This window comes from Sus scrofa, chromosome 4 (assembly GCF_054392235.1).
Source record: "Sus scrofa isolate SSC_HxYL_T2T_F1_AM1 chromosome 4, Sscrofa_HxYL_maternal_Yorkshire_Landrace_v2.0, whole genome shotgun sequence".
In the NCBI taxonomy this organism is placed as follows: Eukaryota; Metazoa; Chordata; class Mammalia; order Artiodactyla; family Suidae; genus Sus; species Sus scrofa.
In genome coordinates, this window is record NC_139386.1 from 66,439,163 (window position 1) to 66,453,077 (window position 13,915).

The following is a 13,915-nucleotide window of genomic DNA, read 5'->3' on the forward strand; positions in this document are numbered from 1 at the left end:
TCCATTTGTCAATTCCTGCTAAGAAGTGAGTGAGGATTTTGATAGGGATTGTATTGAAAGTGTAGATTAATTTGGGGAGCGTTGCCATCTTAAAAATACTACATCTTCTAATTCTGAACGTGGGACACATGGCTTTATTTACTTTCTTTATCTAATTTATTCCTAAATATTTTATTCTTTTTGATGTGCTTTCTATGAAATTGTCCTTACTTTCAATTTCAGATTGTTTATTGCTGCTGTATATAAATATGATTGTTATGTATTGCTCTTGTAATCTGCAACCTTGCTGAACTTGTTTATTTGTTTAATATTTTGTGTATGCCATATCTTTTTCATAATGTATTTATACCTTATTTTTTTATTCATCATTTTAGATATTATCCTAGTATGGTGTATAAAGATTTAAATAGCTTATCTAATTCCCTGCCTCACTGCTTACTCTTTATTCTCATCATTGCTTATATAATTATGTAAATATTATTCTCAGAGTTCCCTGGTGGCCTAGCAGTTAAAAACTCAGCATTGTTACCATTGTGGCTCAGGTTATTGCTGTGGCATGGGTTCAATTCCCGGCCCAGGAATTTCTGCATGCTCTAGGCATGGCCAAAAAAATATATTATTTCCTGGTGAGCCAAGAAGTATGATTTTTTTCACTTTCTTATGAGTACTTTTTGACATTAATGATTGCCTCTTTGACCCTTTTACGTATTATATCCTTAGTGCCTTAGAAAATATTCATGATATATACTAGGAGTTAATAAATATTTGCTAAATTAAGGGATGTAATTGCTTAGTTTTCTGGGTACCTGTCACTAAGTCTTACCACATTATTATTATTATTATTATTTTTTAATGGCCACACCTGCAGCATATGGAAGTTCCAGGGCTACGGTCTGACTCAGAGCTGCAGCTGTTGGCCTACACCACAGCCAGGGGAACATCAGATCCAAGCCGCATCTGCAAACTACACCTCAACTTGCGTCAATGCCAGATCTTTAACTCACTGAGGGAGGCCAAGGATCGAACCCCCATCTTCCCAGAAACAACACGGGGTCCTTAGCCTGCTGAACCACAATGGGAGCTCCTCTTCCCACCTTTTTACAATGCAGTTTTCCCACATGGTCAAAGGTATCAGATAATGTGTCAGGACACATTAGGTCAGGCTGTGGTAACAAATTACCCTCCGATTCCAATGACTTAGAAGAGCAAAGCTGTTCTGGCTTTCTCCGGATCTGCTAACAATGCTGAGTCTTTAACTGCTAGGCCACCAGGGAACTCTGAGAATAATATTTACATGGTTATATAAGCAATGATGAGAAAAAAGAGTAAGCAGTAAGTCAGGGAAGTAGATAAGCTATTTGGCTGCACGCTGTCTTCACTCTGGGATGGAGTGAACAGCAGCCTCTTTGGGGAACATGGCTGGTCAGTGGCTGGCAGGAGAGGGCATGGGACAGACCGCACACTGGCTCTTGAAGCTTCCATTCAGAGGAAACTCATTAGGTTTACTCTTGATATACTGGGCCATGGTGGTCCTTTGAACTTGACATCAATGAGGCAGGGGTCTATCATCTCAGGAAAAGGCATCATGGGAAAAACCAAAATATTGGCAGAAAGGGAAGAGTCTTCCTCAGGTCATTGATCAGATCTGCTTTCTCAAGGCGCCCTGCCACCAGAGCCCAGCATTCCCCTGTTTGGCTCTGGGTTGTTTGCGCTCAGGGCCTCCGCACAGCTGCCCTGCAGGGACTTCCTTTTATCATCATCTTGGAAAATCCCTTTGTGTGTCATGTGTTGGATCCCTGTTTCCTGGCTCTGGTGTCTTTCTCCTTTGCTCACGTTCTCATTTGCCTTCATTTTCCCTGTAGAAAGAGTAAAAGCAGACACAGGAGGTAAATTTTGAGATCCATTAGGTTTAAAAATCTCTTATACAGGATTCATAGTTTCATTGCATATAGAATTCCAAGTTTCGTCAGAATTTTTTTGTGGCCATGCCTGTGGCATGTGGAAGTTCCCCAGCCGGGGAGCCAACTCACGCCACAACAGTGACCCCAGCTGTTGCAGTGACAATACCAGGTCCTTAACCTGCTGTGCCACAAGAGAACTCTTCCTGAGAATTTTTTGAAGGCATTTCTTTACTAATTCTATATTTATTCTTTTTTTTAATATATATATTTTTTATTTTCCCACTGTACAGCAAGGGGGTCAGGTTATCCTTACATGTATACATTACAATTACATTTTTCCCCCACCCTTTCTTCTGTTGCAACATGAGTATCTAGACATAGTTCTCAATGCTATTCAGCAGGATCTCCTTGTAAATCTATCTTTACTAATTCTAGATTTCATTTTTTTTGTTTGTTTTTTTCTGAGAAGCCGATGCCATCTTTTTTCTCATTCTTTCGTAGGTGGTATGTTTCCTCTCTGGAAGCAAAAGTTCTGGAAGATTTTGGATTTTTTTCTTTTTGGCCATGCCTGCAGCATGTGGAAGTTCCCCGGCCAGGGATCAAACCCATGCCATCGCAGCAGCCAAAGCCACAGCAGAGACAACACTTATTCCTTAACCTGCTAACCCACCAGGGAACTCTAAAGTTTTTTTTTTTTAATTACTGAAGTATCAATTTTCCTGATGACAGACCTTTAATTGGGTCACTTTTTCAATCTTGTGAAGTTTGATGGCTTCTTTCAATCTAGAAATTCCTGTCCTTCAGCTTGGGGAAAGTTTCTTTCTTTCTTTTTTTTTTTGGCTTTTTGCCATTTCTTGGGCTGCTCCTGCGGCATATGGATGTTCTCAGGCTAGGGGTCTAATCGGAACTGTAGCTGCCAGCCTACACCAGAGCCACAGCAACGCGGGATCCGAGCTGTATCTGGGACCTACACCACAGCTTACGGCAACGCCAGACCCTTAACCCACTGAGAAAGGCCAGGGATTGAACCCGCAACCTATGGTTCCTAGTCGGATTCGTTAACCACTGCGCCAGGATGGGAACTCCGGGAAAGTTTCGTTTACTGTTTCTTTCATAATTGCCACCCCCACATCTTCTGTTTTTAGAACTCTCAGTAAGGGGATATTTCATCTCCTTGACTGATTCTCTAAAATTCTTTTCCTTTTAAAAACCTCTTTGGGAATTCCCACTGTGGCCTAGTGGTTAATAAACACGACTAGGAACCATGAGGATTCGGGTTTGATCCCTGGCCTCGCTCAGCGGGTTAAGGATGCAGCGTTGTTGTGAGCTGTGGTATACGTCGAAGATGTGCCTCGGATCCTGCGTGGCTGTGGCTGTGGCATAGGCTGGCAGCTATAGCTCCGATTTGACCCCAGCCTGGGAATTTCCACATGCTGCAGGTGCGGCCCTAAAAAGCAAAAAAAAAAAGAAATAAAAACATAAAATAATAACTCTTTGCTTGTTTTTCCTCTGATTCTTTTATTTTAATGTTTACTTCAATTATTTTAAATTTCTAAGAATGTATTTTTTCAGATTATAATTTTTTATAGCTTCCAGTTCTTTTAAAAATATGTACTTATTTATTTATTTACTTACTTACTTTTGTCTTTTTAGGGTCAAACCTGTGGCACATGGAAGGTCCCAGGCTAGGGGTCGAATCAGAGCTGCAGGTGCCAGCCTACGCCACTGCCACAGCGACGCGGGATCCGAGCCTCGTCTGTGACCTACACCACAGTTCCCAGCAACGCCAGATCCCTAACCTACTGAGTGAGGCCAGGGATTGAATCCACATCCTCTTACTAGTTGAGTTCGTTACCACTGAACCGCAGTGGGAACTCTAGCATCCAGTTCTTTTTTAAGGATATAATACCTCTAAACTCTGATTAGTGATGTATATATTTACATATTTATATATTTTTAAACTAACTTCTGTTTCTTATATTGTCTCTCTTTCATCTTAGTCCTATTTTTTTTTTCTTTCCCTTTTTGGTCAGTCTTTCATGTTAGCTACTTCCTTCCAGTGTCTGGGAGGCACACAAAGCAGACTAGGTCCCTGTGCATGGGCGAGGCTTATGAAAGTGTAGGATTTCTTGGGAGTGAGGAGGCAGTAAGCCTGATTGTTGTTGCTGTTGCTTGTCGTTGGGTAATTCCAGCAGTATCTGTCAGTGGTTTCTCTGTAGCTAACCAGGATCTTCAGGGAAATCTGCTCTCGTGGGTGTCAGCTCCTGCCACACTACCAGGAGCTGTGCAAGGCTGTTAGGATGCAACAGTCTCTGCTGAAGAGATCCAAAGTGCAGTGGCTTGAAGTGGCTCTTTCACATAACTGTCAGGGTTGGGTAAATGGACTGCTCATCCCACCTGTCATTCAAGGGATGCAGTTTCCTAGGGCGATGGATCTCAAAGAATGGTCCCTGGACCAGCAGCATCAGCATCAACTAGAATATTGTTAGGAATGCAAATTTTCGGGCCCTCCTTAGACGTACCATATCAGAACCTTCAGGCGTGGGGCTTACTGTTTTTCTTTTTCTTTTTCTGCTTTTTAGGGCAGCACTTGTGGCATATGGAGGTTCCCAGACTAGAGGTTCAATCAGAGCTACAGCTGCCAGCCTACGCCAGAGCCATAGCAATGTGGGATCTGAGCCATGTCTGCAACCTACACCACAGCTCACGGCAATGGCAGATCCTTAACCCACTGAGCGAGGCCAGGGATTGAATCCACAACCTCATGGTTCATAGTTGGATACATTTCCACTGCACCACGACAGGAACTCCGGGGCTTAGTGTTTTTCATAAACCCTCAGGTGACTTTGGTCCATGCTAAGGTTTAAGAACCCCTGCCTTAGGGCACTATCCTTCTCTAGGTAATTAAAACTGGATCTCATCCTGCTGTAGAGCACTGGTAACTCTATCTAGTCACTTGTGATGGAGCATGATGGAGGATAATATGAGAAAAAGAATGTGTATGTATATATGTTTGTGTGCAACTGGGTCCTGTGGCTGTACCGTAGAAAATTGACAGAACACTGTAAACCAGGTATAATAGAAGAGAATAAAAATCTCTCAATTGCATCCTCTAGGAAAAAAAAACAAAAACATACAGGATCTCAGATGGACCCAGGTTCCAGCCTGAGGAAAGAGGAAAAAGCCAGGGGCAGTTCAGGTACAGGCAAGTGTCTGTTGACCTTTCTGGTGAGAGCTCCGTCCTCTGATCACTCTCAGCTGCAGTGGGGCTGGGTAATGTGCTTTCTACCTGACATCCCACTGGCCCAGCTACAACTCACTTATGGAAGAAGAGAAAGGGAATTTTTTTTTTTTTTTGTCTTTTTGCCATTTTTAGGGCCACTCCTGTGGCATATGGAGGTTCCCAGGCTAGGGGTTGAATTGGAGCTGTAGCCACCGGCTTACGCCAGAGCCACAGCAACGCCAGATCCGCCAGATCTGCATCTGCAAACCACACCACAGCCCATGGCAACGCCAGATCCCCAACCCACTGAGCAAGGCCAGGGATCGAACCTGCAACCTCATCATTCCTAGTCAGATTCGTTAACCTCTGAGCCACGACGGGAACTCCAAGAAAGGGAATTTTGATGGACAACTGGCAGTCCACTAAAGAGAAGGAAGGGTTTGGGACATGTGTCAGGTTCAGTTCACTTTCATAGAAGTCCCTGTTGCCAAGCCTCCACTGTGCCTGCACTGGGCCTGCTGTTCCCTTGTCACTGACCAAGTTTCTTGGCCTTCCTTAATCAATAGAAATTGATAAGAGGCCAGATGAGAAATTCAGGCAAGTTTTTTTATTTCTTGTTTTTGTCTGTTTGTTTTTCTTGTTAGGGCTGCACGTGCAGCATATGGAGGTTCCCAGGCTAGGGGTGGAATTGGAGCTACAGCTGCCAGCCTACACCACAGCCACACCCACACCAGATCTGAGACGTATCTGTGACCAGTGCTGCAGCTTGCGGCAACCCTGGATCCTTAACCCACAGAGTGAGGGCAGGAATCGAACTCGCCGCCTCATAGACACTATGTCTCGTTCTTAACTCACTGAGCCACAAGGGGGATCTCCCAGGCAAGGTTTTATTTGGGATTTCTGCTGCAACAGGCAGGAGTGAGAGTGAGAACAAGTAACAGGTTCCTTTTCTTGCTCCTCGAGTCGGGTGAGGGGTTGAGCTGATTCCTCATATGGGGTGAGGTTAGGGGTGGGTCCAGGGGTGGGCACGGAGGAGTGGCTTAGGTGGTTTACCCACCCCTTTGGTGGTGGTGTGTTCATGTGCAAAACTCTGCTTTTTCTCCCAACACACTGCTTTTGCTCCAGGCGCTTAAGAAGCGGCAGTTAGGGGTTTTTTTTTGTTTGTTTGTTTTTTTGTTTTTTCTGTTTTTTTGGTCTTTTTGCATCTTGTCCGTAATTGACCCAACTGCGAGACACAGTTATTTTTAGTCCCTTATGGTTTCTTTGTATTTTGTTGCTCAAGGAGACATTGGTCCAGATGCAAGCACTGCAACAAAGAGCCCCAGGTCCCAGGTCCCAGCCTGTCTCGCCCTGGGTCTGCTTCCCCAGAGAATAAGCCTCCATCTCCTTGGGGAACTAAACAAGAGAGCTGCTTGGCTCTTTGCTGCAAGGGTAGAAACTAACAACATCCTTAGAGTTTTCAATGAATTCTTTTTTTAAATTTCTTTTTAGGGCCGAACCCATAGCATATGGAAGTTCCCAGGCTGGGGGTCAAATCAGAGCTGTAGCTGCCAGCCTACACCACAGTCACAGCAACGTGGGGTCCAAGCCACATCTGCTACCTATAGCTCACGGCAACGCCGGATCCTTAACCCCCTGAGTGGGGTCAGGGATTGAACCTGCATCCTCATGGATACTAGTCGGTGTTCATTACCACTGATCCATGACGGGAACTTGCTTCAATGAATTCTTACACTGCAAGTCCAGTGCATTTTCCCCTTTAAGCACTATGGTGCCTCAGTTTCTGGGCTGTGCCTGGATTCTTCTTATAAATCAGTTCATTTTTCCCTGAACCCTTAGCTTCTGCTTTCTTAGCTTATTAGTTACCACTTCTCGACTTTAACTATTTTTTGTTCACTATTGTTTCTTCTGTTTGTCTTCCTGAGCTTGTAACTTTTTTTTTTTTCTTCTGGCCACACTCATAGCATGTACACATTCCTGGGCCAGGGATTGAACCTACGCCACAGCAGTGACCCGGGCCATGACATTGACAATGCTAGATCTTTAATTATGTTGCCTCAAAAGAGAACTCCCTTGAGCTTACAACTTTTTATTTTTATTATTCTATGTACACCTGTGGCACATAGAAGTTCCCAGACTAGGAGTGCAATCGGAGCTGTAGCCGCCGGCCTACGCCACAGCCACAGCAACACCAGATCTGAGCCACATCTGCAACCTACACCACAGCACCCGGCAACGCCAGATCCGTAACCCACTGAGCGAGGCCAGGAATCGAACCTGTGTCCTCATGAATACTTGTCAGATTTGATTCCTCTGAGCCACAATGGGATCTCCGAGGTTATAACTTTTACCTTCGTTATAACAGGATGTTGGCAGAACAAGCAATAAGTGGATGTGTTCAATCTGCCATTTTAAAAATTGAAATATAGTTGATTTACAATGTTGTGTTAATTTCTACTGTACAGCAGAGTGATTCAGTTCTATAGCTATATACATTTTAAAAATATTCTCTTCCCTTATCGTTTATCACAGAATATAGCTCCCTGTGCTATACAGTAGGTCCTTGTTTTTTATCCATTCTATATATAACAGTTTGCATCTGCTAATCCCAAACTCCCATTCCACCCCCTCCCCCCTTGGCAAACTCAAGTCTGTTCTTTTTTTTTTTTTTTGTCTTTTTGCTATTTCCTGGGCCGCTCCTGGCATGTGGAGATTCCCACGCTAGGGGTCTAATGAGAGCCGTAGCCACCAGCCTACACCAGAGCCACAGCAATGTGGGATCCGAGCCGCGTCTGCAACCTACACCACAGCTCACGGCAACGCCAGATCGCCGGATCGTTAACCCACTGAGCAAGGGCAGGGACTGAACCCGCAACCTCATGGTTCCTAGTCAGATTCGTTAACCACTGCGCCACGACGGGAACTCCATTTTTTTTTTTTTCAAGTCTGTTCTTTATGTTTGTCAGTCTGTTTCTGTTTCATAAATCAGTTCCTTTGTGTCATATTTTAGATTCCACATATAAGTGATATCATATGGTATTTGTCTTTCTCTTTCTGACTTACTTCACTTATGATGATAATCTCTAGTTCCACCCATGTTGCTGTCAATCTGCCATTTTTAACCGGAAGTACCAATTTGAAAAAATGGTTTCCACGTACTTTTCACATGGAGGAGGGAGGTTTAGTATTCAAGTGTGGAAAGAGAGTGTTGCCTGCCATCCCAATAAACAAGGAATGTGCCCGCCATCAAGCCATCAGTCACTGCAGCTGCCAACCCCCGCCCCCAAAATGGTGCTTCAGGGGAACTCAGGATGGAGAAAAACAGGAAATATTCTGTGCTCTGGATACTGGCCCCAGATAGTCAAGCTATATATCTAAGGAATAATTTCAATGAGCCTAGGCGCTTGTATCTTCCCAAACATAGAAAAGCACTAACATCATTAACTTGAGATGTCTGTCTTTGTGATTAGCAGTAATTTTTTTTTTTTTTTTTTTTTTTTTTGCAGGGGTCGGGGGCCCTGCTGCACCTGCAGTATACGGAAATTCCTGGGCTAGGGGTCAAATCAGAGCTGGATCCCCCGCATCTGTGACCTATGCTGCAGGTTCTTAACCCTCTGAGCCACAATGGGAACTCCTAGCAGTAATTTTTTGATGTTTGATTACGTTTTTTTTTTTTTCCCAGCAAGAACTCAGATGTATCCTAGCTCTTCCCTTATCTCTCTGGAGCAAATTCCTTAGAGCTTTCTGAGAGGCTCTCTCCTGGGCTGTAGTCCTCAGTTAGGTCCCTAAATAAAATTTGCCACTTTTAGGTTGTGCATTTTTCTTCAGTTGGCAGAAGAGAGGAAGCTTCTCTGAGAAAAGAGGAAGGAAAACTTTCAGAGTACACAGAGATGGTTAAAGGGCACAAAATAGAATTAATCACATCTTTTCAAGTTTAAACTAGTGAAATTCATTGAAATATGACTTTGAAAAAGACTAATACTGAACTAACGCTACCTTTTATTTTCTCTTTTAAGTGAGGGCTGACAAGCTTTTTCTATAAAGAGGCAGATTGTAGATATTTTCAATTTGGGGGGTCATACAGTCTCTATTTCAACTACTCAATTCTGCACATGCATGAAAACAGCCATGGACAATATGTAAATGAAAGGATGTGACTATATTTTAGAAAAACTTATTTACAAAAACAAGCAGGAGGCCATCTTTGACCCAAAGGCTCTAGTTTGCCAATCTTGCTTTAAGGCATTGAAATATATATCTTTTTTTTTTTTTTTTTTTTTTTTTTGTCTTTTTAGGGCCGCACTTGTGGCATATGGAGGTTCCCAGGCTAGGGGTCGAATTGGAGCTGTAATTCTCGGCCTACGCCACAGCCACAGCAACGTGGGATCTGGGCTATGTCTGCAACCTACACCACAGCTCAGGGCAACGCTGGATCCTTAATCCACTGAACAAGGCCAGGGATCGAACCTGAGTCCTCATGGGTACTAGTCAGATTCATTTCCACTGAGCCACGACGGGAACTCCGAAATCTATCTTTTTAAACATAGGGCCATGAGTAGTTCTTTCGAGATGACATTTTAGATATTAGGATTAAGAAAACACAATACTAGGAGTTCCTGCTGTGGCACAGTGGGTTAAGAACCCAACTGCAGCAGCTGTGATTGCTGCAGAGATGTAAGTTCCATCCCTGGCCCGGAGCAATGGGTTAAAGGATCTGGCATTGCCACGGCTGTGGCATAGGTCGCAGCTGCGGCTCACATTCATTCCCTGGCCCCAAAACTTCCATATGTCCCAGGTGTGACCATAAAAAAAGAAAAAAACCCAGAATACTAGAGCATGGAAACACCTATAAAGATATGATCAATTGCTAGTATATGTCATTATAACTTTGACCAAAGCCATAGAAAGAACAACTCAAATTGTGAACCCTAAAGTAAACTCTGGACTCTGGGGGGATAATGATGTGTCAGCATAGCTTCATTAATTGTCACAAATGTAAACAGGATGCTGGTGCAGGTGCAAGACGTTGATCATGGGGAAGGCTATGCCCATGTGGGGAGGGAAGAGGTGGGAAATCTATGTACTTTCTGCTCAATTTTGCTATGAATCTAAAACTATTCTAAAAAACAAAGTTTGATGTTACAAAACAACCCATTGATGATTAAAGATACGAGGGAAATTAACAAGGCAATGACCTCGTCTAGTTCCTGGCTGAGGATTGAAGCCTTTAGCTCCATCTACAGGCAGAGTCCCTCTGCTTGATCTTCCACTGTGCCTAAATGTTTCCTAAAATATGCTCCATGGATGTGCTCCCTGCCAAAAAGTTCCTACGGTCAAATGAGTTTGGGAAATTGAACATAACCTATCCCTTCTTGGAAGTTTCAGCTCTGTGGCAGAAGAAAGGCTCTGAGAAGTTCGGCAATCAAGAAGCCTCTTTAACTTTGTTGAACTCACAGCTTCTTAGACGTCTTTAATCAAAGAATCCGTTTCTCACCTAACATCTGTTAGTCTGTTGAGATGATTCCATGGAGTGACAGTTCATGGTATTTTGCGTCAGTCCTATGTATGGTCTGGAATTTGGCCCAAAGATTCCACACTTGATTTTGTTAATCCTGTTTTTGACTGGTTCTGGTTTTATTCTGAATCTAGGGGATCCAGGGATAATTCTGACAGTATCCATTGAGTCTGCTGCTAAAAGTGGTGCTGGAAAAACTGACCTGACTCATCTAGTGATGAGTGTTTTAATTCCTCTTGTTCTGTAAGGAGGAGATGGACACTTACTCACTGGCTGGAAGTGGAAAAAAGACACTCACAAGGGGGGTTAGATCATTTCTGGCTGAAGGGTATTAAGTAAGCTGGCTTGAGGCCATCAGATGAGCCTGTAGCCTAGAGACCATGTGCTTATTGTTTCGGGCTCCCTGGTCACAAAACCCTAGCTGAGGGGCTAACAGGACTGGAAATCCACTGCATCTTCTGCACATTCCTTTTTTTCTTGGCACAGAGGTGGTGTCTACTCAGTAACACTCGTCCTTATGGAGGCTATGTCCACCCAGAAGGGTACATTGAAAAAATTCCCAGAGTTCCTGCTGTGACTCAGTGGGTTAAAGACCTGACATAGTGTCCAAAGAGGATGCGGGTTCAATCCCTGGCCTCGCTCAGTCCATTAAGGATCGGTGTTGCGGAAAGCTGCATCAAAGGTCGCAGATAGGGTGTTGCTGTGGCTGTGGAATAGGCCTGCAGCTGCAGCTCTGATTCAACCACTAACCTAGGAACTTCCATAGGCCACGGGTGCAGCCCTAAAAGGAAAAAGAAAAAAAAAAAAATTCTTGTAACATAATAAGAAATATAAATTTGGTCTTTGCCCCAGAGTTTGCCCCCAAGTTTCTGCCAAAGATCTCCTAAACTCCTCAAAATTTCCCAAATCAAAGGGGAGTAAGAGCATCTTTATTTATAATATTTAGCCATTCCTGACACAAGAGTGTCTAAGATCCTTGGAATCTCCTGGGTGATGCATTTGTCTTTTTTTTTTTTTTCATGTTAATGAAATGACTAGGTGTGTGTGTTGGGGGGTGGTGTTGGCTAGATAATTTCAGGATGGGAGGTTGTCCCCAGAAAATCCAAATCTTGGGTAAAAGGTGAAAACTTTCAGCCTCACACTTCCACCCTGTTCATCCCCTCACCCCCCCCACCAACTCCATGTAGGGAGGACACAACCAAGAAGCTACTGAAGCGGGAAATACAATGTGACAAAATCTCATTCTGTGGATTGGTATTGACAGGTTTTGTTGGTTGGTTTGTTTCCACCTGCAGCCTATGGAAGTTCCCAGGGTAGGAGTTGAATCAGAGCTGCAGCTGAGGCCTACACCACAGTCAAGGTAACGTCAGATCTGAGCAATATTTGTGACCGCTGCGGCAGCTTGCAGCAATGCCAGATCCTTAACCCACTGAGCGAGGCCGGGGATCAAAACCATGTCCTCATGGACATTAGTCGGGTTGTTAACCTGCTGAGCCACAATGGAAACTCCAGTAGTGGCAGTTTTGTGATGAGCTTTTATTAAGATGAATTGTGAGAGTAATTTCGGGGGGGTGTCTTTGGTTTTTGAATGCTGCAGATGGAAGAGGCTGTTTGGGTCCACACAGGACCCATGGCTTACTATTGAACTGTGGATGAAGAATGTCCTTTGCCACATCAGTAAACAAAGGGTGTTTTGGCGATCAAGCCATCAGCCGCTGCACCTGCCCCTCCACCCCTCACCATACACCCTGAGGGGATTCAGGATGGAGAAAAGCAGGATACTGGCCTTAGGTAGTTCAGGTTGTTGACTGAAAAAAATGCACAACCTTAAAGTCGAGAGTTACATTTTATTCAGCAGACGAAACTGGGGACATAAGCCCAGGACACCGCATCTCAGATGGCTTTGAGGGACTGCTCTGAAGAGGAAAGGGAGGAGCCAGGATACACAGGAGTTTCTGCAACAAAGACCTGCTGGTAGGAATATCTCAAGATTATTATTAATTAAAGAAAACCAGGAGTTCCTGTTGTGGCTCAGCGGAAACAAATCTGACTAGCATCCAGTGAGGACGCAGGTTCTATCCCAGGCCTCACTCAGTGGGTTAAGGATCTCGCATTATGGTGAGCTCTGGTGTAGTTCACAGATGTGGCTTGGATCCTTCGTTGCTGTAGCTGGGGTGTAGGCCAGCAGCTACAGCTTGGATTGGACCTCTAGCCTGGGAACCTCCATATGCCATGGGTGTGGCCCTAAAAAGATTTAAAAAAAAGGAAAAGAAAACGAAAACCAGCTATCTCAAGTTAAGGAATTTAGTGCTTTTCTTTGTATGGGAAGATGCAAAAGTCAGGGCTTATTGAAATCATTCCTTTGATAAGCCCCTCCGCTATCTGGGGCCAGTATCCTGTGCTTTCTCATTCTGGGTCTCCTCAGGGTGGCTGCAGTTTCAGATGGCTTCTGGCAGGCATACCGTTTCTATCCTGAGTTCCCTCAGGGCTCACTGTGGGGGCGGCTATCAGATGATGGCTTGAAGCTGCAACATCCTTTGTTTACTGGTAAGGCAGGCAACATTTTTTTTTTTTCTTTTCTTTTTAGGACGGCTCCCGAGGCATATGGAGGTTTCCAGGCTAGGGGTCTAATTGGAGCTGAGCCACTGGCCTACACCACAGCCGTAGCAACGCCAGATCTGAGCTGCACCTGCCACCTACACCACAGCTCGCGGCAATGCTGGATCCTTACCCCACTGAGCAAGGCCAGGGATGGAACCCGCGTCCTCATGGTTACTAGTCGAGTTTGTTAACCACTGAGCTGTGATGGGAACTCCCATTTTTTTTCCCATTGATAAGGTGCATTTCAAAGGAATGATTTCAATGACCCCCGATTCTTGCATCTTCCTATACCTAGAAAAGCACCAAATTCCTTAAGCTAAGATAGCTGGCTTTCTTTAATAGTACTCTTTTGATGTTTCCACTGCCTTTTTGTTTGTTCGTTGTGCAAAACTCCTAAGCATCCTGGCTCCTCCCTCCCCCCTTTGGAGCCATCCTTCAGAACTACCTGAGAGGTTGTCCCCTGGGCTTAAGTTCTCAGCCAGTCCACCAAATAAAACATAATTCTCATTTTTTAGGTTGTACGTTTCTTCAGTTGGCAGAAAAATCACAGATAACTATCTCTGATCTGGACACAAAGCAGGTTATTCCTGAGGGAACAGCCAGCCTCGTGGGCTGGATAATAGTCACTGCAAGATCTGTTTTCTCTGAGAAGGGTGACTGCCTGATTTCCTCTAT